At 39.6% G+C, this 5,614-nt stretch overlaps 1 long non-coding RNA gene across 1 annotated transcript; it reads left to right on the top strand.

Moving 5' to 3' along the window:
* Positions 1 to 1,154: 1,154 nt before the first annotated feature.
* LOC145999831 (uncharacterized) lies at positions 1,155 to 5,138 on the top strand. The gene is made up of 3 exons (XR_014443437.1): positions 1,155 to 1,644; positions 3,456 to 3,612; positions 4,968 to 5,138. It is a non-coding gene; the product is annotated as an uncharacterized LOC145999831 (long non-coding RNA).
* The last annotated feature ends 476 nt before the right edge of the window (positions 5,139 to 5,614 follow it).

The raw sequence follows: 5,614 nt of genomic DNA, 5'->3' as shown, positions 1-5,614 counted from the left end.
AATAATGATTGGTTGATTGATTTGGTTTATTTTACTTCGCTTTTCTGTCACTTTTTTGGGTAATCGCGAAGATCAGGATGAGTAATGAGGTGTACTAACCACTCCACCATGGAGGCCGGCGCTTTAGAAAATAATTAAAAGTAACAATCGCTTTCCACACTAAGTATTTTGTGTTGCAAATTATAAATTACTGCCCCCTTTTCTGATTCACCCTAATAGCATAGTGGTTAACGCTGTCATGTATTAAAATGGTCTGCTTGGCAAAAATTGTTATAAGTCCACTTTTATGCTCCAATAGGCTAATCGGGTCTCCCCGATGGCGTAGTGATAACGTCGCCGGTAATCAAGGGGTACCGTGTTCAATACAAAGTGGAGGTTCGGATCCCACTTTAAACTGTAGGTCCAGTCCCGACTATCCTATCTGCACATAAAGTGGACTTAAACAATAACAACTCAAAATAGGCTAATCGGAATATTGTAATCAAGAGGTCTGTGCCTAACACCTTCCCAAAATTTTTACAAGACTCCCCTAATATTTTTACTAACATTTAATTTCTTGCAATTTTAGCGCTAATGGTTTGGCCGAACTTGAAACTACAGGACAAATTTGTTGGCTGTTCTTCGCTGCCCGTCATGGGCTGAGGTTGCGCGCTCTCTCTCTGCAAACAACACTCGCGAGTCGACTCTTTCCTTCGTTCAAAGAGTCGCTAAAGTGTGCCACGACTCTTTGAACGAAGGAAAGAGTCGACTCGCGAGCATGCTCCTTCCCCTCTCATCGTACACGGCACGTTTCAGCCAGCTTTACTCAACTAGGGGTAGGGAAAAGGAACAGAGAGGACCCCCCTCCCTCTCCTCTCCAGTCCCCATTTGCTGCCCGCAGAATCGACTTGCTTTCTTTCAAAAATTCCGGCCGCCAGGCGAGTATACACTTGCGCATGCGCCTTCCTCGCAAAATTCGTGGAAAGGAGAGGGAATAATAGTTGCTTGGCGGGCGGAGGAGTCGTGGCACACATACGACTCTTTGAACGTGTCGTTCAATTCTGGTGAACGAGTCGTTCACCGCTCACAAGAGAGAGTCGTTACTTTTGAACGACTCGTTCACGAACGACCCATCACTACAACACTGCTAAAAAAGTGTACTATGGCGGCGACTTGAAGTAGAGGACAAAAAAGAGGCGGAAGTGATTGTGCTAAGGAAGAATTTCCTGTTACTATTAATCGTGGAGGACCTATTTGTAGCAATAAATAGGAAGAAGTGTGTATTTTAGTACAGGATGCAATCGGATTCCATCCAATACATTCCTTCAGGAACGCTGTCCAAAATCGACAAGAGTTGCTTGGGTCAAAATGTAGAAGAGAAGATAATTTATGGTATTGGTATTTTGTAAGAATTTATGGCTTCGTAGGAAGTCAATATCTGTTTGATTGTGGATGTGCTTGATGAACTTTTCACAATTCAATTCATATAATGACTGCAATACAGTATGAGTATCATGTGGTTTATCGACCTGACAAATCGCAGATTTTTATGTGAACGAATTTCAAATGTCAGTTCGACAAAACCCCCTTGAACGTGTAAATCAGCTTTACATTATATTATCATATGAAGATTGCTGAAGCTTCGAGAACGTAATTCCGGCAAAGGTATGTAGTCTTGTAGGGCTAGTGATTGAGCTGCTAACCCCACAAGTTTGTTGTGTATTTTATATTCATTAGGAATGCTCTGAATGAAAATCTGGTCGTGAGAATTTATTAAAAGTTTAGTATCCCCGAAACGTCTGAAATTCCTATATTTTCTTTTTCACATTGGTACTTGCGTATTCTGCATTCATAAGGATTCTTGAAGGTGCCATATCGTTTTTTCACGCATATAATCTCAATTTTCGACATATCGAGTAATTCTTGTTTGTTCGTTTTCGCTTGCGTTACACGCAATATGGCGGAGAAATCTTGACTACCGTTGTCGATGATCAGTGGTTATGCAGTGTTGCAACCTTCTTCATCGAAAAATGCCTACTTTCGTGTTACTGATTTTGTATTTTTTTTCCAGGTTCGAAAACCCCACGAACCAAGGTTCGGTTAGGTTAGGTAAACCTAGTTAAAATAGTCATGTTCTTGTAAAACAACGGTGTGGTTGGAAACACTGACCTGGAGTTACATCATCGAATGCACACAACATTTGATTCTCGTAGTGGAAGGACATAAGAGGCAACAGCTTTCGTGCTTTGGAGAGACATTAATCTTCATAATAATAAAAAATGCATAGTCCAGCTAAGAGCATTTATTTATCTGGTCCAAGTTCCGATTGTTTAATTCCGAATTTATCATGGTGCTCGGACATTGGTAATTATGCAATATAGCCCGAACACCTCTCATTCGTTTATTTCGTTCATTTTAGCATTGATACTTACCTATTCTGCATTGCGGAAGATTCTTTGAGGTGAAGTTATGCCTTTTTCCATAAAATAGTGTTAATTTTTCATATTATGAGTCATTATTTGTCTTCCTTGTTCCGCTTGGGTAACAGACAATATGGCGTGCAATCGTCGTGCTTGTGTTTTGTCGATTTGGAGTGGGTATGCAGTGTTTCAACCTTCTTAACCGAAAAATACCTACTTTCATGTTCATTATGTCATCACAAACCATTGACGGATAGCCCCACAAACCATTGATGGATAGCCCCAAAAACCATTCACGATAGCTCCATAGTTAAAAAAAAAAATTCTCTTTAAAAAAAGGCACGTTTGGAAACACTGGTGAGACCGTGTGACTTTCAACGTTCGCGCCATCTGCAGGGACATAATGGAAACAACGGCAAAATGTTGTCGCTTTACAGAAAATGCAAGTTCCTTACATAAAAAGTTATTATTTCATGTTCTGCAGCATTCTATGGTGAAGTTTTCAGTTTCCGCAAAGAAAATACCTCAGAGAACTTCGACAATGCTACAGAAACTGATTTCATTAAGTAGTTTCTCCTGTTAATTTGAAGAAATCCATTCGTGCTATATTGCATATTTACCCAGACATTTTTACATGGTTCGATTTCTAATTATGTGCGTTAACACATATTTCAGTCTCTCTGTTAGCCAGGGGGGGTGAGGCTGCTTAATTTTCTTCAGCACCCCCTACATTCAACTGAAAACACTAACCCTTAGAGTGTCATATCGAGCGTCGAATGTTAGGTACTGATATAAGACCGTTATTATTGTATGCAACAGGCAAGCACTGAAAGAGGTGTCGATATGCGTACTTTCCTGTACTGGCGGCAGCCTCTATAAAGATCAGTGGCCATTTTTTTCTTTCGTCAGCATTGTTGTTATGAATTTTTTCTTCATTTGTTTCTTCAAGTGGTCTGTTTGTGGTTTTCAATAATTGCCTACAGATGAATGTGAGTTATGTTTTTCCTTTTAGTCATTACAAGTTGGTTCATTGTTATATATTTTCCTCTTTATCAGGGCATGGAGTGGGTTGTTACTTCTCTACTATGCAATGACTGATTCCCATCGTGGCTACAGGAGAGGTCGACCATAAGCCTCCACATTGAGCAAGAAGCATAAACTTCTGGGACTATGCTGGACCTTATAATACTGATGAAGCTGCTTGTTGATGGAGGTATGTTTCTCGTTTATCCATGGCAATTTTTTTCCCCCTGAATTTTGCACATCTTGTGGTAGAGGGTGATGAAAGTTTTGCACTTTGTCCCAGGGCCACATCATATTATGGTCCTTTCTGCAAAATAATGTTTATATCATATTTACACATTTTTCCAAAAATTTTATCCCCAAATTTTGGTGCGTATTATGAACGGAATAATTCAGACAGCCAACATGAAACCACACATGTTTTCACTATGTCACTGTGTGTGACAGGTGCAAATGCAAATTCTCATGTTGGATTTATTTTGTAGTAATATTTAAAACAAAACAACTATAAAACTGAAATGGCTTTTTGAAATGAAATTTGCCTTTTAAGTCAATTTTCTACACACCTGGCAACGAAAGAATGATGAGCAAAATAACAGATCTCACTAATAGAATAATAGGACTAGTGTTGACAATTGAACATTGTGGCCTTCTAATACTCTATAACTATCTAAACTATTCAAAATAGTTATAAATAGGCGACCTTTGTCGATGAAAGGTACTTTAAAATATTAAGACTGAACCAATACAAATGGTATAGTGTGTTGGAAAGTATCAGTTGCATTGCATTTACAATTCAAGTGGAAAACTCACCCCCTAATATTCAGTATTGGTATTGATTCAGCCCTAAAAAAATATATAGACGAGTCTTCATATTGCAGAAAATCCAGTGTAAATATATCTCCCAGTTTTAATGTTATAAGAAATGAAAGTTAGGGATAGATGAATGGGCCATTTTATGTATTGTGGAGATACTCAAACCTTGGAAAAGTAAGGTACAAAAATAGAAAAAGGTAAAGTTAGTCCAGTGCGTATGCACATGTGCCATGAAGGCATGTACGAAAATATAGAGATCCACATATTCTTGATCTCGGCCATAGTTGGGAAGATCTTGCCCGGGCATCTTTACCCACCAGGTGCTCATTGGGTGGACCTTACAGCCGTGCAGAAACAGGGAAATGACTGGAAAAATTCCTAGTCCAGATCACCTGCCTCGGGATTTGAACCCAGGTCTTACACGTGGTAGCCAGATGCTCTACCAACTGAGCTACCGCTGCTCTAAAACCTTGGAAAAGTATCCAATTAAATTCAAAGTTATATTATCTGATAAGAGATATCTGCTGATGCCCTAACTTTCTTCTCACACTACCTAATTGCATGTTAATATTTTGTGTGTGTGTATGAGCATATACTGTGTCTTCAGGCTGCTCAATGTTTTGTTAACCTACAAAATGGTTCAATACGTGTACCTTGAAAAAATAAAAATACTCCTAATGTGTGTCTTTAATGCATGTTATATTTAAATATTTCTTTGTTCTTATCCAGGTCAGCAGCAAAGGAATTATTGAAGTACAGGAAAAAAGAAGAGGGGTAGCATAACAAATATTGCCACAGTCCTTGGTCAGGGAGATCTAATTGTCCCAGACTGGTTGGCTCCCACAGAGAAGGACAAAATACCCAAGCCAGAGCATATTGCCTTTCCACGACCACCAGAAGAACCAGGTATGTCCTGTTGGCCAAAGTATGTTGATTTTCGACACGAGCATTCTGAATATGGCGAGTGTCCAATGCACGTGCATAGTATGGGCAATATCACTTGAATGTTTGGAGTTACGAAGAGCCCCCCCTGAGAATCTTGAAAAGCCCCTCCTCCGAGAAAACTGCTATGGGCGCCCATGCACTTGACCAATGTATTTACTTGAAATATTGAAAGAAATGGAACACTTATTTATTTACTTGCACACCGCCTATGTTTCATACTAAGGGTTAGTGGCGGCAATTAGGGGGGGGCTGTTGCCCCCCACTTTTTGCCACTTTGTCCCCATTCTATGCTATACCTTATGTACCAAAGAAAAGTAAATTGATCTTGCTCCCCATAGTGTTTGCACCTTGCCCCCCTAGTTTTGGATCCCAATCGCCGCCACTGTTTAGCATTAGAAGTACAGACTTTTTCGTTACATGAAAAACAAGGA

Source organism: Lepisma saccharinum, chromosome 16 (genome assembly GCF_977018435.1).
Source record: "Lepisma saccharinum chromosome 16, izLepSacc3.1, whole genome shotgun sequence".
Classification (NCBI taxonomy): domain Eukaryota; kingdom Metazoa; phylum Arthropoda; class Insecta; order Zygentoma; family Lepismatidae; genus Lepisma; species Lepisma saccharinum.
This window is presented reverse-complemented; position numbering and strand designations above follow the sequence as displayed.